The sequence below is a fragment of the Adiantum capillus-veneris genome, chromosome 26 (genome assembly GCF_014529385.1).
Source record: "Adiantum capillus-veneris isolate H3 chromosome 26, ASM1452938v2, whole genome shotgun sequence".
Taxonomy (NCBI): domain Eukaryota; kingdom Viridiplantae; phylum Streptophyta; class Polypodiopsida; order Polypodiales; family Pteridaceae; genus Adiantum; species Adiantum capillus-veneris.
In genome coordinates, this window is record NC_140956.1 from 139,539,353 (window position 1) to 139,563,728 (window position 24,376).

The window sequence follows — 24,376 nt, forward strand, 5'->3', positions numbered from 1 at the left end:
GGAATATAGATCCAAACAACAAACAATTCGACAAACAAAAAATTCCAGTTGATAGCAAGACGGCTATATCATGTAGGATCGGACCAAATCCTACGATTCGAGTGTTACCTTGAAGAAGCACATGTCCAGGATTGTGCATTTCATTGTTCAACAGTGAAAACACACCAGAGACTAAAACAATTAGGGGTATATTGGCCAATTATGTATGCGGACACACATTCTTATGTTACCAATTGTACTATATGTAATGCCAAATGACCAGTGGATCACGCGACTTTGTTTCAGGTAAACATTGCACCTGCATGGAGTCAATATATCATTGATTTCTTAACCACCAGGATGTTTCTTGAAAACATAACAAGAGCACGGAAAAGGGCTATAGAGCTGGAGGCTCGCGACTTCCAGATTTATTCGAGTATAAATCTGGAAGAATTCGAGTGTTACCTTGAAGAAGCACATGTCCAGGATTGTGCATTTCATTGTTCAACAGTGAAAACACACCAGAGACTAAAACAATTAGGGGTTTATTGGCCAATTATGTATGCGGACACACATTCTTATGTTACCAATTGTACTATATGTAATGCCAAATGACCAGTGGATCACACGACTTTGTTTCAGGTAAACATTGCACCTGCATGGAGTCAATATATCATTGATTTCTTAACCACCAGGATGTTTCTTGAAAACATAACAAGAGCACGGAAAAGGGCTATAGAGCTGGAGGCTCGCGACTTTCAATTTATTGGGAACCAACTCTCTAAGCGAGGAACGGACAATCAACTTAGAATCTGTGCAAGTGAAAGTGAATACCTGCTGATTCTAGAACATGCACATAGCGGAATAAGTGGAGGCAATTTTTCAGGCGATAAAACGGCAAAAATTTTCTTAGCCGCAGGAATATGGTGGCCTACATTGCACATAGATGCTGAAGAGTTTGTAAAGCGTTGTGACGCATGTCAGCGCACCAAGGTGCCGATAAAGAGAGATGAGATGCCACTACGGCCAATGATGGGAGCAAGGGCATTTGCAAAATGGGGCATTGATTTTGTGGGACCTATTTCACCCCCTGCATATCGCACCCATACCCAATATATCATTGTGGCTACGGACTATCTCACAAAATGGACGGAAGCCAAGGCAACGCAAAAAGTAGATGCACGGACCACTGCACAATTTTTGTATGAGAATGTTTTTGTACGATACGATTTACCAATAGAAATTGTCAGTGATTGTGGAACACATTTTCTTAACGAAGTCATTGAATATTTGCTAGAGGAATTCATGGTCATACATAGGAAATCTGCTCCATACCATCCACAGGAAAATGGACAAGTTGAGGCCACAAATAAAACACTATGCACGGTTCTCACTAAAATTGTGTCAGAGATAAGAACAGATTGGGATCAGCAGCTACACTCAACACTATGGGCATACAGGGTAGCTTACAAAACATCAATAGGAACGACACCGTACAACATGGTGTTTGGCCTAAATGCTATACTACCTATAGAGTTTTTAATTCCAACTCTATGAGTAGAGAAATGCCTAGATGGACAGGGCATTAGCTCTCTTCAAGAATAGATGATCTTGAAAAGCTAGATGAACTCCGCTTGAGAGCTGTAGCTTCGATCTATGCTAAAAAGAGAAGACAAAAAGAGTTTTTTGACAATCATGTGCGCACGAAAGAGTTCAAAACAGGTGATTATGTACTTGTTTATACTTTGAAGCAACATGCCAAGAAACTTAAAAGCGAGGGATGGGACCCTTGTGTGATTAGTGATCTATCGCAAAGCAGAGCAGTCAAGCTTGCTACATTAGCAGGTGAAGAAATGCCCAATTGGATCATTGGATGTCGATTGAAGAAATATCATTTACCACTAACATAGGATATGCTTCAACAAATCCATCAAGGAAAACAATGAATGAAGGAGAAACAGAAATTACGAGAAGAAGCTCAAGCGGAAGCAAAAGAACGCATTGCAAAACGAAGACTTCTACGACAACAACAACAAGGTGAAGCACCATTGCGAATCAATGCCATTCTACTAACGACGTTGGATGAAGACACAATGGAGCCAATAATTGCAGTCAAAGTAGAGAGCAATCAAGTTGAATCGATGGCATTGCTTGATTCTGGAGCGCAAGAAAATTTGATCTCTTACGCATTATACCAACAACTCAAGTCCACATGTCAACTTCATCCTACTCCTCAAGTGCTGGAAAGTAGTACATCACACTCGTTGAAAACATTGGGCTGGACTATATTGCATGTACAAGTACATCAATATATTTACCCACACAAATTTTATGTAGTCGAGGATGAAAGCACACAACACCCAATGTTGTTGGGACAACCTTGGCAAAAAGAGTACAATGTGCAGATAGATTGGAATGCGAATGCAATCAAAATTCAGCATGCACAAGAACAACAGTAATAGCCTTTTCTCAGCAGTACCAGAATAATCAGCTAGCAGCAATGCAATCACTAGAAAAAGAGCCAAAAGCAAGAGTGCCACCAAAGAACAACATGATACCCAAGGCTAACAAACAGATAAAAGCCAACCATGCTAACTACATACATACGAAGTCACCGACCGCAGTGCAAAGATCTAGGTTAAGAAAACAAGGGAAACAAGTATGGATGCGTAAGAATAGAAATGACATGGCAGACCAAAAACAATGCAACGAAAGAATTCAACGGAAGCAGATAGTTCAACCAAAAACCAAGGGCATAAAACAGATATGGATCCCAAAGAAAATACTCAGCAATAACCCAAATGTTACTCGCATTTGGAAAAAACAAGCTACCAATGGAAAGCAAAAGAAATACGGTCCACGGCCATTCCGGACAAGCCAATCCTCTCCACAGAAACAACTACGGCTATATCAACAGTAGCGGCAAAGCGACTGCCTTTTGCAAGAAAGACAATTAAACAGAGAGTAGTAGAGTTACACCTATTACTTGCCAAGAAAACAAGAAACCTCGACGGCGAATGCCAATAAGCATCTTGCTTATACCCTTCTCTTGCACAGCATTAATTTTTCCATGCATTCACCGAGTATGCATAAATTAGGGCCACATTAATCGGCCAAGCATTAGCACAAATTTTTCAATCTATGCACGTCCATACTCCGAGGTGATAACTTGTCGTCCGGGAGGACTCCGGCTAGGAGGGGGGAAGGCATTCTCAAATGCGGAACCAATAGCAGAAAGAGCAAAAAAGGGCATGATTTTCGACTATTTAAGGGTTGTTGTTTGATTGCAAAATTTTTTGGACTAACCCAAGTACATATGCCCTTATACAGCATGTATCTATAGGTATATGGGGCCAAATGCCAAATCAAGCCCCTAGGTGTGTGTGTATATAAGTAGAAATAGTCATTTTTCGGGCAAAATATTGGTAAAACGGAGAAATCAAGCCATAAAAATTGCATGTGAGTGTATATAATGTTTTACGGTGATGTTTTTTATTTATTATGATTTTTTGGAATTTTTTGGGTTTGATTTGCTATTTTCCTTTTAATTTTGCGAATTTTCGGCAGAAAAACTTCAAAAATACAAAAAGCAGGTGAAAAACGATCGTAATGAAAACAAAAAGTATGGGGATGATCAGTGACTATAGGACAACCTATGGTACAGTGGGGGTGCAATTATGAGACTGGAGCGGAAAGCGTGTTTTGGCCAGATTTTGATCGAAATGCCAAATTTCTGGTAAACAGGGCAAATGGAGTCCAAATCAAGAAATTTTTGAGCTTAAACCGCATCTTGCAAGAAGTTGGGAGCACATGTCAAATTTCATGAAAAGTGGTTCGAGGACCTCCATTATAAGAAATTTTCACTTCATTTTTAGCTCATTTTCACTATTGACATTTGAGAGAGCTTCTGCCACCTAGAGCGAGCGAAACTTCCAGTAGCTTCTACGACGTGCACGACTACTTGATGGGCTTCCGACATGAGAGGTAGGCTCACCACCTTGAGCTTTTCGTGCATCATTGTCCTTTTGTCGCGAAAACTAGAGTAGGGTTCACACACAAAGCGGGCAGTAGAGACTTACAAGTAGAGGCGTCCACCTAACGGCTAACCCAAAAGCAATGAGACTTCATCGGCAGCTTACCCTAGCGTAGGAGACCAGTCTTCGATGTCCAAAGGCAGTAGAAAACTATCGGGAAAAACCCTAATTCCTAGAATCCCGCAAGAGGCCACCAAATGGGAAATTGGCGAAAAGGCACCCAAATGCTACCAAAATTCATGGGTAAGAGCATCTCGACATGCTCGACAAGTCTATGTAGCCCACATGACCAAAAGGTGACCCGAAGCGGCACTAAACTTTAAAAATAGCATCAGACACACAAAGCGTCAAATAGCTCTCACGGCCAAACCGCATGACCGTTTGCCAACAAACTTCACGAGCGGCTTTCCTAAACCATCAACAACCAAGTCCTATGGCGGTAGACTACCACAAATCATCGAAGACATGTAAACGCAACCACGGGTGCTTCTAGAGCGACAAATTGCCAAATGAAGCCAAAGTCGACAAAAACCATACGGCAAGGATCCCCAAGGGATTGGGAAGCTATGGAGACCAACATCAAGAAATTTCATCGCCAAAAAGCACTCCAAAATTCAGAAAACGTGTCGAAGGTTGTGAAATCCACACAGGGAGTTACTTTCTATCCATTTGACTTTTTCTGTTGAAATTAGACTTAAAAGGGACTCAAGGGGACTAAGGGCATGCACTAGTGACAAATTCCATGAAAAAATCATCAGGAGGCATCCTACGCGCAGGATGTCTCCAGGGCATTTCTGAGCAGAGATCCCAACATTTCTCATCACACACATTTTCTGAATGACCTTTACATGCTAGCCACCAAGTTTCATCACATTTGGACCCAAATTGACCTCATATGCATGAAAAACGCAAAGTTAGGGCATAGAGGCAATAATGAGCCATAGACCTACCAAAACTTGTCCAAATCACATGAAACTTGCACAACACATTCACAAGCACATAACCAACCAATCTGTGTGGTCACAAACAAAAATTGATGAAGTAGATATCCTACGCGGAGGATGTCTATTTGACATTTTTGGCCTATAGAGGGTGTTTGTCCATTCTAGATCTAATCACATCATTTTCAGGAGCTCATATACCAAGTTTGAAGCCATTCTAATCATTTTTTACCCCCAACACCTTCAAGATACACTTTTTGAGCCCAAAAACACTACACAAGCTCTTACCAACATCCAAGGACTACCCATAGAACAAATCCCAAGCCATTTTGATGAAATAGACATCTTACGCGTAGGATGTCTCCAGCATATTTTTGACCTTCTCTACAAAGAGTGAGATCATGGGAGCCAATACCATGGTGCAATGAGCCCATATATCAATTTTCAACCCATTTGGACATCACTTGCTACCTGTTATGGACTTTCTACCCAATTTGTGACCTAAAGCCTGAATCAACCCAAAAATCTACTTTTTGATGCCCAAATCCAAATTCAAGCACATACCATGTTCCACAGGCCAAGGACTACCAGCATGTCAAGTATCACCCAATTATGATGAAAAAGACATCCTACGTGTAGGATATCTAAATGAAAATTTTTGGCCAGAATTGCACTGTGAGCACATGCACAGTTTCACAAGTTCCTTTTAAGCTTTATTTTCAATTTTCAAGTCATTTGGATAGATAAAACTCAGTTTCTCAGCTGATATGGAAAAAATGCTAACTCCAGACTACTGAGTGCAACAGGATCTATGGCAACCACAAAGTCACCGGAAAAGAAGAAAAGAATGACCATAAAAGATTACCTAGAAGAGGTAGAGCCCTTTGTCATACCAGAAGGAACTCTAAAGCCAACAAGCACATGGATCCAAGAAGATCTATTGGAGCCCAATGATCTAAAGATTTACCAAGGCGTGTTCAAAGACACCGAAGGAAACGCGATAGAGCTACCAATGTTACCGTGGGAACTCAATGAGTCAGAAGCAATATGACAGAGTATCTGGAGAAGATTGATCTCCACAATTACTTTGAAGCGGTGCCGGCAGGTATTGACATAAAAAGAGTCTGGGAATTTGTGACAACAATAAAAGAAGATGGAGTGGCCAGAGTAACAGATTTGCAGGGCAAGCCAGGCACCGAGATTCTAATAATAGAAAGAGTGGTGGGAGCTGCACTAGACCTCTCCAACAAGGGTAATAGTGTAACCAAAAGAAGAGACGAAGTAACAGTGTACACTAAAAAGAAAGCCAACTATACCTTTGAAGATATTTCCAACCCCAAAGTGACAATCATGAGCCAGCTGTACAATCGATATTTCCATATGTGTACAAAGCGGCCACAAAAGTACAGGATGCCGCCTGAAGCAATTGCCACAACATTCACCTAGGCAATGCAGAAAAGCAATCCCAAGATCATCAATTATGCAGCTTGTGTACATGATAACTTGGTGAAGATGGGCAACAAGAACCCCACATACATCGTGCCGGGTGATCTAATCATGAAGATGATTTATGGGGCATTGCACGCAAAGGAAGAGAGAGAAAGGAAGACCAAGGCGGACAGAGATTTCAAGAAAAAACCGACAACTCCACCGGCTAGCCCTGAGTCCAGCCCAGCACCTTCAGCGTCTCCTCATAGCCGTCCACAAGAAGACAAGGAGGAGCAAGACAACAAACCAGAAGAACAAGAAGAGTCCAAGCAAGAGCAAAGCCAGGAGCAGGAACCAAAGGAAAAGTCTAAGCCTAAAAGTGGGCAACCATAGCCAAATGAATCATACAACACATTTCTAGACCTTCTATCTGTCGGATACACAAAAGAATAGGCTGCCACAATCACATTCGACTTGGTAAGCACGGGGAACAAAGAGAAAATGCAAAGCATACAGTTAGTAGAGCTAAAGGAGATGGCCACTGATACAGTGGACCTGCACCAAGACCTGCACCCGCCCACCAATGATTGGGATGTGGTGATGACAAAGCTAACCGAGATAAGAGCCCAGTCAATGGCCTCAGAAAGTGAAATGGCAACTCTCAAAGACACTGAAGTGCAGATAAAGCTGGAAGTTGACACTTTACAAAAGCAAAGACAAAGGCAGATAGAGAGAGAAGCAGAGCTGCAAGCCAGTCTGGCAAGGGCATTACAAAGATGCCAGGAAATGGAAAGAGAAAATCATGCAGCAACCCAAAGACTGCAAGGAGCCGAAGAGGAGTATAGACAACTCAGCAAGTCATTGACAGATGTAGAGAGGGAAAGGGATAAGCTAACCCTACAACTTGCTGAGGAGTCCAAGGAAGTTGAAGCCATGAGAAATGCCAAAGAAAAGGCAGAAATAGACAAGGAGGCTAGCCAGGATGAGGTCCTTGAGCTCAAGGACCAGCTTAAAGTTAAAGATCAAACCATCCAGTGGCTACGAGCATCTCCTGCCAGAGTCAGAGCTACTAGCTCAACTCACACCACTACAGAAAGCGAGATCTATGAAGAACAGATGAAAGAGCTTCATAAAGAGTTGACCTTAGAGAAAAAGCAAAGGTTGTTGATGGCGGAAGGGTCCGTGGTTATGCAAACACGCATGGAAGAAGAGCAGAAAGCAATGCAAGATGAGCTAGAAATTATCAAGAGAAAGCTTGAGGAGGCGGAGAAGGTAAACGCCGAATTGAATGACCTCCTCGTGAACATGGGAGAAGAAGTTGAAGCAGAGAAATAGACACTCCTAAAGCAGATAGAAGAGCTGAGAGGACAGCAGGCAGAAGAGCAGGCAGGCACAGGGCCGGCAGCCATGGAAGGCATAGACCTAGAGAATGTGGAAAATCCTGTGGACACACCCATGCAAGAGGAAATCCTAGTAGGACCCTCTCAAGAGCCACAAGATTTGACGCAAGAAGAGGAAGAGAAGCTGCGCAAGGCGATAGAGGCAGAAATCAGAGAAACGACCAAGGAAGCCTTGGAAAGGGAGCAGAGGTTTTTTAAATCCATGACCATTCAGAAGATCGACGCCAGCAACCTCCGACGTGAATGGCTACAACCCTCTCTCCCATATCCTTTGCTAAAATATGAAGCCACCACCATCAACAAGAGGATTAGAGAAGAGCCAACAGTGCCACTCTACACAGTAGATATCTCCCAGCCTGAAGGGGCCAAGTTAATAGTCGACTCCCAGCAGAGGTGGAGAAAAACATGGCTGGCTAAGTACCCACAGTACCTAATCCATCTGGTAGAGACACCCAAACTCATCAGAGATAATCTAAGCTTCTGCTCTCTACCAAGGATATGGACGTGGAAGGCCCAGGAGATACTACAAAGAAGCCAACCCACTTGGCTGAACTATCCCAAGCTTCCAAGCTTGAAGGCACGCAAGAGAATAAGTGTTCAATACATGGTGAAAACCCTAACGGGCACCATCAAATTTTTTCACTGGCTCGCCTGAACTTTCTTGCATAATCATGAGGAAGATCTGCAAAACCCTTTTGGCATTTTTCGAGACGTTCAAATCGGGCCAGGTGACAGAAAGTATCTTCTTCTTTCAAGATACTTACAGATGTATATATGATCTGTCTAGTCAACCTTCCAAAGAGGTGATACATGCATTGTATCAAACGATAATGTTTCTGCCATCCTATCACCTCCAGGCCTTTGAAAAAGCGTTCTACACCGGCTTCTTCACCATCAACACTGATATATTCGGTCTAACATTGTTGGATTTACATGCAAGATACGAGTTGCTGCTCAAGATGCGCGAAACCATAAGATGAAGAAGCAGCTCAACAACCATGTCGGGGACGACATGAGCAAGGAGAGGGGGAGTGTTAGAAGCTGGACACACCCTACGGAAATTGACTACTCGGTAGATTATCATTTTTTGTAATTATTCATTTATTGAGAAAACTCGACATTTCACCTTGTAAATATTGGGGCTTACAGACGTTTCCAGATTGTATCCCAATTTTGATAGTTAGATTGAGTAGATGGTTGATTTGGAACTTTAGGGTTTGAGAATTGTAAGGTATTTATACCACTTTTTGACCTTAATGAAGGACCTTTTGTCATTTTTTAAAAAGTTTTTGAAGTCTGTGAGTGAGTGTATTGTGTACGAGAGAGAGTGTGAGCTTCATCTTGACGCTATGTGTGCACCGGTGGTCGGAATCGAGTGTGGAGAAGTGCAGCGTGTTGCCCCCGATGACAGCTACACGCTGATACCTACATTGCGCGTGTATGGTCCGGTTTTGGGAGCTCCATCTACAAGCTTCATCTGGTGATTCGGTGAGCAAACGTTGTCCGATTTTGCATTGCATGAGTAGAGCTACACATTAGGCACTTTACATTCCGGAAACGAAGACCTACAAATTTCGGCCAGACATCCTACGTGATTTTGCACCGGGTGTTTTGGGTTGGGGTTTTGGTTTGTATACCTTAGAGGGAGCGGCCTATTTGTGTTAGTAGGGTCTCCTTCAAGTTCTGTGGTGTATTGAGATTGTTTGATGGGTGTTCGGCTCTAGAAAGCGTTGTAGGAAGTTTCCTCTTATGCACTCTTGAAAGCTATGACTTAGACATTGGGTAGAGACCTCTGTAGGAATTAGTTAGGAGTCGGTCGAGTGTAGGTTGACACCTTATGCTTGCTTCCACGCGCCTGCGGGTCAAGCTTCGTCCTTAGCTAACAAATCTTGTTAGGTAAGTTCTCGCTATGCTCACGTCCGTCGCGGCGTATCTGTCCAACAAGTATGCTATTGACCGTGGCTTTAAAGTCATAATGTCAGCCCTTGCTTTGGGGAAGAAAAAGGAACCATTCACCTTGCAGGATGGTTATCTTCCAAACGGCAATAGGCTATGTGTTAATCACCCATACAATACGAAAGTCATGTATGAATCCCATATTTCTCCTTATGCGGGGCAAAGAGGGATTCCATAGTCTATTCTTCGAGGAGTAGAAATGTATTTCTGTTGGTCTACCATGAAAAGTAAACACACAAGAGTATGTTTCAAAATGCGTGGTATACCAGAAGTTGAAAATTGATCGAGGGAAGCAACTTGGATTGTTTTAGTCGACATGCTTAACAAGAAAATACACTCTATGCCTATCAAAAAGACTATTAAGGCACATCAAATGGCAACCCTCTTTAGATCTCAAATTTTCAAGCATCATGGCTTTCCAACATCCATAGTGGCGGACAAAGATCCTAGAATGACCGGTAATTTCTAGAAGGGTCTCTTTTGGAATCTAAGAAGTAGATTAAATTTCTCTTTCGGCCTATCATCCACAAACGGATGACCAAGGTGAAATTATTAATCTAATGATTCTTGAATCTACTAAAAGACTATGTCATGGAAGTAGATCAATGTTCTCAATGATAAAAGTACCTACCTCTTATAGAGTATGCGTACAATAATACTATATATACTTCTATGGGGAAAGTACCTTTTGAGGTTAAAGAAGGAAGATCCAAAAGTCCCTTACTACTTAAAGTACATGGTGAGATCTTCATTGCTGATGAATATAGCTGAGACTTACAAGAATCTTCTCTAAGATTAAAGGGGTTATATCCAGGAAAGGCAAAAAGGGTTGCTGCTTATAAGAACAGAAGAGCCTTAGCTTTTAAGGAAAATGATTGGGTCTTGCTAAAGTTTCTCGAGGCTCATCTGAGGCATACTACGGGCAAGAGTCCTATGGACCACCAAGAATATGATGTTAAACTAGCAAAAAGATATTATGGTCCTTTTTAAATTCTTAAGCTAATCAATGAGATGGTTTGTTAGTTAAAGTTGCCCAACAATTTGCTCATGCACCATGTTTTTCATGAGAGACTATGTAATCCTTACAAAGGAGCACTGTCAAAAGAAGTAATAGTTTTTGCAGACCCTCCAAAAATCGAAGATCAAGAAGAAGTTCTTCAACCTGAGTCCATCCTATGATCCTATGACATGAAGACAAGGTATTAAGAAATGGTAAGATTATCTGACGATAAATGGATGCAAGGAGCCTAACTTAAGGATAATATGAACCTTGTTAATGCTTACAATGTTGCACTAGAGTAAGCATATGAAAATACATTTTAAGTGAAAAATATTTTTGTCTTATAAGACTAGTTCTCTTTTTATTGTGCACATATTTAAGTAGTATGCATACTAGGAATCATGTTTGGGATAACAACGTCTTTCAAACACCATGTAGAATTTGTCACTCTACTTGGTGAAATGGACTAAAGAGCAGATATGCTTGCGGCGGCTATGTCTCCCAAGCACCAAACGGATTATTCATCCATCTTGGAATGATGTCGTAGGGTGAAAAGGGATCCTCTACCCGCTAAGACAAATTGACTAATGACTATGACTTTATCTCTTTTACCTCATAGTCGAGGACGACTATGATTTCAAGAGAGAGGTAATGTCATTAAATATCTAATATCTAACCAACCCAAATGATTTTATCATATTAAACTAATCATTTAGTATGGGATAATAAATGGGAACAAGGGTTAGAATATAGACATGTGCTTACGGATCTATCTCAGCACGGGGCCAATGGTAAATGGGCCCAAATGAGAGATGGTATGTCAAAGAGAAAGGTTAACTAATGAATCTTAAAGACCTTAGGGTTAGCTTCATTAAAGACCTCAAATGGTTAGTGTTAAAAGTCCTTTGACCTTAAGCAAGCTAAGGCTGATCTTGAGGTGGGAACCCGACCTAAACTTAAGCAAGCTAGGGCTGTGCTTGAGGTGGGAACTCCACCTAAGGTTCTTGCCATGCTTGATGACTAAGGTACTTGAGGTACTTATCACAATTACTGAGGAAGTTGCGTAAGAAGCTTCCTATGCATGGGGGGTAAGATGCTGGAGTCAAAATGAGAACCTACACACTTAATGAGGAAGTTGCTTGAGAAACTTCCTATGCATAAAAATCTCAAAGTTAGGGGAATTCTAAAAGAGCACATGGTACACATGTCGGACTCTCACTAAGCTTAACCACACGGTGTGCTTGAAAGCTATTGGTTGGGCTAAAGAGGGGTCCAATGAGCTTCTACTTCCATCCAGCAAATATATAGATATTTTCAAGCTCTCTCTTTCTCTAAGGGGTAAGGAGGACACTTGTCAAAAGACTACCCATGTGGTTGACTACATGCTGCATCTGATTGGCTAGGGGAAGAGGGGTCCAATGAGCTTGCAACATGTAGAAATTTTTCCCAAAGCAAGGAAGGGGGGTGCTAGGGGGATATAATCCACACACACACACTCATTTGCCAGGGCATTCTCACTTGGTGAAAGTTAAGGAACACCACTTCCTTCTCCAAGCTTGTGAGAGTGAAAGCCTACTTCAACACTCTTGGCTATGAAATGCAAATCCAACCAAGAGTCATGCTTCAATGCTTAAGCTTGCCATCTTCATTACTATGCTATTATGTATGCTAGCAAGAAGAGTAATGATAAGTGAGGAACTATTTATTTCTCCTATGGAATTTTCTTTTCTTCCTCTTCCCCATCCTCATTCCCCGCTAGCTCTCTCCACCTTCGAAGGTGTTTGAGGCCTTGGGACTGAGGCTTGAGATAGTTAATGCTTTCTTCAAGTTTATGTTATGCTTTTGATGCATGAATCTTTCCATCTTCATTGCATCACCTAGGTTACAAGGAACACAAAGATTGTATTGTACCAAGTCTCTCTTGATGGGAAAAACTATAATACAAATGCCTATTGGAGGGGAGACCGGCTCCATATGAATCCGGTCCTCAACTATTCTCATGTTCTCTAAAGTCTCTCTCTTGCAAAATTATTGTTCATGCCAAGTTAACTAAGTACCATGTTTATGTTGCTACCATCAATTAAGTTCAACCGCTATGCTCACAAAGAATCTCTCAAAAGTGCTTCACCTAATTTCCTAATTCCGCTACCCTCAAAGTGCATAGGTAATTGCCATTACAAGGTTTCTTTGGAAGAACAATACGAAAACCTCCCAACCATGGTAGTGGGCTAGATGGGAGGTAGTTGCTCGCCTGGTAGACCAAGGAGGTAGTTTCTCGCCAGGTAGACCGAGCAATCAGTGGCATGGCTGGGAAAATATGCAAGTGGATTCAAAGGACATGGAAAATTAAGTTCTTCAAGACTGATCTGTTCTTTGGTAGTAACAAGTTGGAAAGTCCTGCTCTTCTTGTATGCACTCAAATAATCATGTACTACTTCTTTCACCATATTTTGCAAGCAAGGAACCGCCGCATATTTGAGGGGGATCTGGCTATGGCAAGCTTTTATGAAATCATACAAGAGAGCAAAGGGACGATCCACAGGATCGGAGGCAAACAAGCCTCAGAGCACTGGTCTGGAACAATACAGGTCATGATGACATCTTGTAATAAGTAAAGCCTAGAAGTAGTTGTGGTTTCTCTGTCAAGCAAAAAACTTGTAATCCTTTGACCCTCAAGGCTCCGTCTAAGCTTGAGGTTGGTGTATATTTTTGATGTTCTTAATACTATCCACTCACAATTGTGAGTTTTACAACAAAAAAAAAACTTTGGCCCATCATTCTTTTAGAAATGTTTCTATAATTCATCGATCAATGTCATTTGATCATACTTCAATGATGTTAAATATGGATACTCCAAAATCCCAACCTATATTGAAAGAATCAAATTGGCTTCTTTACGTAGTTCACTACAACATTTATCTCAAAATAAACTAAACTTCTAAGTTCGGCAAAATTGGGTCAACAAGTAACTTCTCTATGTTTACAAATAAAACAACTTGACCTATTAGTCACCTTTTGCCATATATCTATTGCTCCCTTTATAATATAGCCGCTCTCTACATATTATCAAAATATTTGCTATAAAAAATTAAATTCTACAAACACAACCCTTTTCTACTTTTGCATTACATTTTCTAAGCAAGCCACCGTGACTATTTACCTTGTTTATTAATTGTTGTAGGTCCTTGTGAGAGGGTGTGTTGACATTTGCTTACCTCCCTCTTTAAAAAGGGGCATTGGGTATTGGATTACACACAATCTTTTCAATCCAATTTCACTTTGTTTTTTCTCAATTTCTTACAATGCTTCCAATTATTTTTCCATGCTTCATTTTTAATATTTTGGAATATATTGTAATCTAAATAGTTCAGTGATACATATTTTGGCCTGCTAAAGGCCTTAATCTTTCAATTCTATTTGTGAGACATGTCTCCCTCAAGAATCCTTAAAAATCTTGAAGACAAAGACATCATGTTCTTTCAAATGCTAGTTCTCAAAGCTTCATTCATTTTTTACTAAAAAAGACTTCAATGAACAAAGGAATAGAGAGTGTATTTAACCCCACATCTTGAGTTAATTTCTTTGTAGGAATCAATGCAAATCCCCGGGCAGGAGTCTTTGGCCTGCTAAAGGCCTTAGTGCACTATGGTGAAGGTCATCCAATTCTCAGTGCAACACTTGTATGATTTGGGGGGGTATTTTATTGCCATTTTTTTCTTTACCATTAAGGATTTCTCATAATCTGTGGTCTGCATGCGTGCCACTGTAGAATAATGAGCGATCCTATGTACTGCAAACGGGCTTCAATTGTGGCTATCTGCACTCCACAATTGTGGCCATCCGCATTTCCAAAATTTCCCAAGTGGCGAGATTAAATTTTTCTCCAAAAATAAAAAATTTTGTAGCTTTTCATAAGACGACTAATTGTCTATCAACAAGAGATGCTAGAACTAGAATTGGAGTTGGCTACGTAGGCTTTGGATATGAATTGTTTCATTAATTTTAAACAATTTTTCTTTCTTTGCAAGGTAATTTGTGACAAATCACATGCTAAGCACTCAAAAACGGATCTCAATTTCCAAAAGCAGAATATAGATTAGAAAATCTTGAACAATCCAACCAAAATAGATACAAAGGTATTTTGGGATATTTTACAAATCAAAGGGGTATTTTGGTAATCCTCCCTAATATTAATGACATTATAGTGGTTGCGTAGAAGTCATGTAACTTATTGGAGATACAAAGTTTCCCCTTGTACTAGAAAGAGGATCAGAAGAGTAAGGAATGGGAATGTGCATTATAGGTGAAGATCATCCAATTGTAAGCTTTCAACACGTGTATGGTACTAGGGAGTATTTTATTGCCATTGTTTTCTTTGCTGTTAAGGATGTCCTTGTAATCTAGTCCGCATGCGTGCACATTGCTATTGTAGAAGATGCTTTTCTATGAACCTACTGCCCATGGGATTCATCAATACTATGGATGTCTGCACTCCACATTTATTGCGGTCTCTGGTGGCTCCAGTTTCCCCTGCAAAGTTGCTTTCGTCTCAGCACTGAATTAGTAGCATCGACTCGCAATTTGTCAATCACAATCATAACTTGCGATTGGGCAATGATTCCTCAACCCTGAGTCTGCATGATGCTAGCGAATAGGCCTGTGCACGACTGCCCGTGGTTTTGTTCTGGCGCTATAGACAATGCATCGATTGAATGCTATAGTTTTTGATACATGGTTTTACATATGAACCTTGGAAACTAATTGGTCCTTTGTCTTTTTGGTGTGCTAGAGACCTTAGTGCACTATGGCCTATGGTTAAAGATTATCCAATTCTGGGCTTTGACACTTGTTACCCTTGGAAAAGAAGGAAAATAATACTACTCTCTTGTAATCAAGGGAGGATTGAATGTTGTCTACTTTATTTCCTACGTGCATGTGCTACTACTACACGGAAGCACTAGCCTTGCAACTTAATGCTGTCGACATTTCCATTAACTGGATCTCGGTTTTCCATGTGTATTGTGTTGGATAAATTACACTTACATTGGTGAGCCCTACTTTTGAGTTATGAATTTGCTCCTTATACGTTATTTGTCTTGCAAAGAATTACAAACTTTGTTTAAAAAAATTTATGAGCCTTTAATGAGCCTCCTAAATTTATGAGCCTTTAATGAGCCTTTAAAAAAATTTATGAGCCTTTAATGAGCCTTCAAGGAAACTTGGTCCTTTGTCTTCTTTGGTTGATGAGAAAGAGACTTGGAAATTGGAAGCATGGCAGATGCTGACATGCTCTAAGATTTTGAAAGTGGGAATTGGGAAATTCCCAAATTCACTAATATGGTGTTATATGAAAAAATATCAAACTTTTTCAAGACCAACTCTTTCCACAAAGTAGTACTTGAAAAGCTCCTTTGAGCCATGCTCTCAAAACTTTGACTACATTTGGCCATGTGTTCAAATCTTAAGCTCATTTTAAAAAGTGAGAATTGAAAAACTTCCAAATTCACTAATATGGTGTTACATGGTAACCCCAAAAAAGGCTAAAATATTTTCTTCTCTTCTATGACTTCTATGACTTTTTTGCATCAACGAAATTGGTTATACAATATTTATTTTTAGTTCTTCTTTGTTTTCCCAACGACACTTGCCATCTTTTTTATTCTTGAAGGACTCATTTTCTGATGGTTTCTTCACAGTTTGACTTGACACTTGACTACTTGAAAGTTGAGCCTTGATCATGGGGGCCAATTTGCCAAATCTTGTAGCCTATTAATAACACCCACTCAGGGTCAAACAAGGATGGCTATATGTGACAAGGATGCCCTTTTGACTACCTGCTCTTGCGAAAGGATAAGCCTCAGATTTTCCATTGTTCTATGGGCTCATTCAAGCCTGAGCATGCACCAATATTGTGTACGACCTATTTTCTAGCCTTGGAGACATGGAGTAGTCCTCAACACACAACCTACTACCTTGGCCACATACAACGGCTTCAACGGCTCCTGATTATGCATAAATAAATACTTATGAAAGATATAATACATTTGGCATGTGGCTAGGGGAACATGCAATAGAATCTAGTGGCTTTACTGACTTGTCATTATGCATGAATAAATACTTATGAAAGCTATAATACATTTGGTGTGTTTCCACAGGAGCATGCAACATAATGTACAAAGGTAGTCGAAGATTCAGTGAAGGGGTGACAGTTCTTGATGTTGACGGTCAATTGAGTCCCCCCCCCTTATGGTTTTCAAAGTGCCAACGGTACTGCGTGCAACCTTGAGACTCCTCAAGAGTCGGAGTCCAAGTTTTTCTCTCTTTGTCTCTCTTACCTTACCTTTTTTTAGCTTCATGAATCGTTACGTGAAAGATGGCCTCCACACTTTTTAATGGCTCTCCACGCTCTAGCACATGGGCTCACATCTTTTCCTACAATTTGTGGCCTCCTTTGATTTGATTATATAGTACAACCAACCGCCGAAGCTCGCTCTCTCTCTCTCTCTCTCTCTCTCTCTCTCTCTCTCGTGATCACTGTCACCGAAGCACTGTCGCAAGTGTTGCATCCCTTCAAGTTAGTAATTCTTTGAACTGGTCACACCGTTATAAGGGAAACTTGCCAAAAGCAAGAGGTGTTGAGATGTCTTCGATGGGAGGGGCCAAAATCCCTTCCCCCATTTTATATAGTATAGATATGGTGAAGTTTACTCAATTTTAATTGATAGAGAGGTGTCCCTGCAAAGGGCTATTTCACATAATTGCATTCACTTTTGGAATACTGAAAAAAGCTTTAGCTGGGTTCGGATGCGGTGGTGGAAGGGAGAGAGACAGGTACGAGAATTTGATTTGGCATGCACTCATTGGGCTGCAAATATGTAGCCTATTTTGGACCCACTCAAAATCGGGCGACACCCCCTCCCCCCTCGGAAGAGCAAAAGTACCGTGACCTTTTTGAGTGAGAGCTCGAGCTTGCTACCTTGACCTTGCATCCAACAGTAGTACTGGTAAATTACTGCATGTCACATGATTTGAAGTCATGTATTAATATTTCTAACTACTATCTCTGCCTTGTGTGAACAAATGAGGCAAAAGCACTGTAAAACACATGCATTTCCATCGAGCTCGTCTCAACCCGGCCTCAGAAAACAAGGGACTAAAGAGTGTATCCATAGGAGTTTGACCCAGGATGTGAAGTAGTGATTCAATATTATTTATATTTATAAAGAGTTCTTTTTTGTAAAAACTCATTTCATTGAATTTTTTTATTATTTCCAAAGCTAATTTAACTTATCTTTTCTTACAAAAGCATTAAAATATTCTTTTGTTTTAGTTTAATAATGTGTCTATTTATTTGTTGTTTTTTTTTTTTAATTTAAAAATGCTAATGTGCAGTGTGCACCTCTCCATATCATCATCCTCATGCATAATCTTCGACTCCAGCTCTTTACAGAGCAAAGCAATTTTAGCCTCATTGCAACTTGCATAAAGACCTACTAGAATATCCCAAGCCTGTTTTGCAGATTTTGTTGAATGGATGTGAGGAACAATGGTACGCTTCATAGACAACGCAATCAATGCATGAGCCTGCACATCCTTTACATCCCAACGAGCTTGTTCTGCTCTAGGCAAAACAACTCTAACAGTAGCAATCCTTGCAACAAGACCTGCAACATCCTCAACATTGCCTACATCCTCAGAACCAGGACGTACATCAATGCCCTGCACAATGTTCCAGACGCCCTTTGACACAAGAACATGTTGCATCATATAAGCCCACATAGGGTAGTTGTCCCCATCCAACCTATCCTCAGCAACTAACATCTTGAACACATCTGTGTTGTTGTTGCCAGCCATGGTAAATGCTGCACCTAATGTGAAAACTTCCCGAAAATAGAAGAAACGGAGCGAGAACAATACGTGCTATATAGCACAAATCGTAGAAGACTATAAGGCACCTGTTATGTAGAAAACGACACTGACAAAAATTCTGCACAAAATGACAAAATAGCCTGTGCAGTACTGCCTGTAGTGGAAACGGAGGCTGAAATGAGCCCAAATCAAAAATCTGAGCAGACCGAGCTCAACGAGTTCACCCGCAATATTTGTCGACCTACGAACCCTCACCAAAGCTCACTGAAATCGGAGAAAGTAAGCAGGCGTGTACTGGAGCAGCTGGCGACTAAGCCCGGGAGGACGCAACGTGCTCTGATACCAATTGTTGGAATTAGGGTTGCAGAGAAACGCGCACAACTTGGAGAAGACGAAGGTAGCTCAAGACACACAATAGAGAGTGTGTTACTTAGTGTGCAATGGAAAGATTGATAGCCCTAGAGTGATGGGCGTATGTACAATGCTCGGGGAAAAAAACCTCCTAAAGAGGGGAAAAATGCCCTTGCGGTCCTAGTGTGTTCACACACATCACTACCACATCTATATGGTAACATAACATAGAATAATTGTATCAGCTTAAATGCACATAACAAAAAAAAAGGTAGTTTTAGTCAAGATTTTGTTATTTATTATGAAATTGATTTTTAAAGATATATTAGGCTTTATCTTTTCAAGGGCCTTTTTTTAATATCAATATGATATTTTTAAAAAATTTATATAAGTTTTTAATTTTTTAAGATTAAGAAAAAGAAAAAACCTCGTCCATCCATGCATCGATTTGGGGCTATCTCACTTTGACGACAAGCATGCAGATCAAAGGATTCTTATCCATGTTATTGACAAAGAGAGAGAGAGAGAGAGAGAGAGAGAGAGAGAGAGAGAGAGAGAGAGAAAGATTTTACTATCGAACTCAGAGGGACTTCGTCTCACCAAGGATATCCTTGCCCTCAGATTTTCAATATATTTTATTTGCATTATAGTGTATTTTTTAAAGGATAGATAAAAATTTCCACCCATATAAAAGAGAAAAAATGCCTTGAAATAGGTAAAATGTGTGAAAAAAACCAACCTTGACATTGGTACCCGAAATGGGGAGAGAGATTGCTCCATTGACAGGCATTTTAGCACTTTTGTAGTATTTTGTCCCTTTTATTTTTAAGAGTTCAATTGTGGGCCACGTTTAGAAATCTATAAACTCTCCAAATTTTGACAGGCAAGGGTGTCTATCAAAAAACACACACACACACACATAGGATAAATTTTTGGCACGACCCACCAAGGAGAAGAGAGAGAGACAACAAAATGTTTAAGTGTGTAAGAACAATCCAAAGAGGATTAAAGTTCTACATGACAATTCTTTAACAATTAAATACCTATGGGAGAGGGAGAGAGAGAGAGATAAGAATGAGAAGAGGCTTTTTAATGCCATAGGAACAATCTCAAAAGATATATCTGACAAATTTGATTAAAATAAATTTGTTCATGTTTTCTCTCTCTCTCTCTCTCTCTCTCTCTCTCTCTCTCTCACACACACACACACACACACACGCACACACAAACACACACACTTACACACACACACACACACACACACACACACACACACATCATAGCCCTCTATACTTTTTCCCAAAGAGAATGAGGAAAAGGATATCGTTAAAACTATTTGTGCATCAATTTGGAGCCATCTCTTCAACCGCAGTGCCAATTTGAAGCTACTATGCCACGATGAGAAGTAGGTATATGCACACATGAGCTCCAAGAAAACCTACTATCCACCTTACACATGGGTGTGTGTGTGTGGGAGAGAGAGAGAGAAAGAGAGAGAGAGAAAGAAAGGTCCAAGAAAACTTCCTATCCACTAAAAACTTGGATGAGTGGGTGTGGGTGTGTGTGTTTGTGTGTGTGTGTGTGTGTGAGAGAGAGAGAGAGAGAGAGAGAGGTTTAGAGGGGTGAGACATAAGGGGACGATATAAATTTTCAATTTCATAGTCATAGCAATAGGCCACAAGATCTATGTGACAAATCTATATGTGTGTGTGTAGATAAATTCAGACACATATATATGTATATATATATATATGTATATATTCATATATTTATTTATTTATATGTACGTATAGAGCTCCCTCCATTTTAAAACAAAGTTTTACGATTACATTGAGTTCCCTTAACTTTCATCTCTTCACACCATACTAATTTATATCTTTTCTGTAGTTGCATGATTCGTTAGTCGATATTCGTTTTATTCGTGAATAATGGTCGATTAATATGTTCTAAAAACTTATTCGTGCTATTATTCGCTGCCACATCATCTTTTTTCAAAAAAATGTTTTATTGCTTACATATCGATCGATACTTAATCGATCAATAGTTTAAATTGATCTATATGTTTTTGATCGATATACTATTAGTATATAGAGCCCAATGTTGCGTGTTTTAACTACAATTCCCTTCACCAAAGTGTCAGGTTAACTCCGACATAGAAAGGTTGAGTTGTCAACTTAAAAAGTCTTTGATTTTTTTAGAAATGATTATTTTTAATATTTATATATTAAAAATAAAATAATCATATAGATTTGAATCACCTATAATTCTTAACAATAGAAGTTATTGTTTAACTCTATTGCTAAGATTAAATAAATTACTCTATGCAATAAAGACTATGCTTTTAGCTTTACTTGTCTAAGAATAGATAAATAAATAATTATACGCATTAGAGACTACTTTTCTAGCTATAGCGCGAATGTATAATTCTAAACATTAGAAGCTATACTCTTAGCTCTATTTGTTTTAAAATAGATACTAAAAGTGACATTTGATGGTTAAAATCTACCATATCTATAATATGCGCACAAATAATAGTGTCAGTTCATACATTTTGGAACATATACACATACATGTAGGGTTCTTTGATTGTCATAAACAAATGTTCTTACCTACATATAGACATAGAATAGGTCTACTTAGAGCCTCTTGGCTGCTCTATGAGATAATTCTCTTACTTCCAAGTGAGGTTTCAGGTATGAAGTAGGATTCAGCTGGTTTCATAGAATAGGTCCACTTAGTGCCTCTTGGTTTTGTTATGAGATGATTCTCTTACTTCCAAGTGAGGTTTAAGGTATGAAGCAGGATTCACTTGGTTGTTATGGAGCTTATGCTCTTACTTCTAAGTGAATATGGTGGATTACCTATAGAATTCACTAGGTTGTGATCAAGCAAAAGCTCTTACCTCCTAGTGAATATTAGTCATGCATAGTACTTGGGAGTCACATGGATGTTATCGAGCTCATGCTCTTACCTCTATGTTGATATGGAAATTAGAGACCTCAATTGGTTGTGTTTGAGTAGTAGCTCCTACCCCTCCAAGAGACATAGATAGTGGAATGTGAGATGATTCCATCGCTCATTTAGGTTGTCTTGAGCAAACGCTCTTTACCACCTAGTAGCCAAGAATGATATATACATTGGTAATCTTTCCTAAAATATTATCTTAACACTATTCATTCATCATTTTAATTTAGCAAATCATATCTATAACCTTTTATCTTTCTCATTGCGCTATTATGGTAAAAAAAAATTAATCATAGTGTATCTATTGATTGTAGGATATATTTTGTTCAAGTCAGAAAGCATGATGCGAGGAAAAGAGTGGTCGTATGTGGAGGAAAACGAGAGAGGCAAGACGGTTTTGTTTTTGGAATGCAAACAGTGTTGGCATAGTGGCACGACAATGCAACTCGCATCAAAGAACATTTATTCGAAACTATTCCCAATGTGAAATAATATGGAGCACCACCTAACGACATATGGGTCCATTTTGCAGGGTATATAAAGAATGCAAACAGGGAATACTTCTTCCTAAGAGACAGAAGGGTATGACAGGTTCATCATCTGTCAACATAGAAGAAGTGAGTGTAGATCAAGAAGACGTGTGAGCTAACCAAGGATCTTCAATGGGAACAATCCAAACACCTCAAAGTCCTTATACTTTTCCAAATTGTGCCATGGGAGGGATAGATGTTAGTCCCGAGACATCCAGCAGAGCCGGTACACCTGGGACTCTACAAGCAGCATTCACTCAACAAGGCATGCTCGAATTGCATCTAAAGTGGACACAAGCCTTCATGGCTTGTGGAATCCCATTTAATGTCATAAGAAATCCTATTTTCAAATATGTACTAATGTCAACTGCAAAAAAAGGATTCATTATCCTGATTATAATAAAATGCGAACAGAGTATGTTGGCAAAGTCAAGAGCAGTACAGAAGCAATCCTCAGGCGAAGAATGCTTGACTTTGTTCCAGCGTTTGGTTGTACCATAGCCCTCGACGGATGGACCAGCTATCAGGAAAAACCATTGATTAATGTCATGGTAATTTGTCCCAAAGGTGCAATGTTTTTGGAGGCCATTGATACCTCATTGAAACAGAAGACATCTCTCTACTTGACAAACGTATATGAGAGAGCTATTGCTTGACTGGGTGGACCAAAGAATGTGACAAGTATTGTTACAGATAATGCTTCAAACTACAAAGGAGCGAGTTTAGCCATTATGAAAAAGTAGTCAAAAATTACATGGATTGGATGTGCACCTCACACCCTGAATTTACTCATAAACGATATGGGCAGATTATCATTCATAAAATAGGTTCTTATTGACGCCAATCACATAGTCTAGTTTATACAGGAACATCAGTTTACATATGCTTTATTTCGCTCCAACTCTCCGAAAAAAGCACTACAAATTTTATGTGCCACACGGTTCGCTACTCATACTATGTTTTGAATAATCTCATTGAAGTGCGAACGGTTCTTACAGAAACTGTTGCAGATAGTCATTGGGAGGCCTCAGCAAGTATCCAAGCAATCGTGAAGTAGCTCAAAAATGTATGTCCTTGGTGCAATCTCCTCTCTTTTGGCGGAACATTGACAAACTTGTTGGGGTTAGTAAGCCCTATGTGGAACTACTAAGGATTGTTGACACAGATAAGTTTTTCAGTGTCTTGAGTCACTAGAAACTCCTTGGCCAGCTTTGGGATTGACCTTTGCTGCCCCAGCTTCAATCCCATCATGTCCCCATATTGTGATGAGAGCTTTGCAAGAACTTGATGGGGGAAATTCTTCAGAAGATGCATATGGTCGATGATGGGCAACCCCGATGGACGGAGTGGAATTGGTGCCTTCTCCTTCTTATTCTTCGTCCCGTTGGTGCTGCCGTGCATCCACTTGCTCATCGCCCAGGTGAGGCTCATAAGCGCACACACCACCAAGAGCATCGAGGGAGAGAAGAAGCTCCACGAGGCACTACAGACTACTTCCATCTTGAGGAGCTTTGCAAACGTTACCATTGCGTCTCCAAAATGTGTGATATGTATCCATATGGGAAAGGGCTTTGAGCATTAAGTAGTATACTTTGTATTATATCATAATCATATATATATATATATATATATATATGTGTGTGTGTGTGTGTGTGTGTGTGTGTGAGAGTTTGTTCCCAAAAAAAGTGCCCTCCAAGGACAACTTTGGTTTTGGTTTGCCCTTCCACAAGTTCAGAAATGTTTTGAACTATATAAGTAGTCCTTAGTAAAGGGTGGTTGTTTGGGTGCAAATTTGGACCATTGGGAAAAGCTTGCTGATTAATGCCACATGGCAAGTTAATGATAATAAACTTTATTTTAAATTATTTTTTAAAGCACTCGTGAGAGTGTACGATGTTGACATTTGTGTACATCTCTTAAAAAG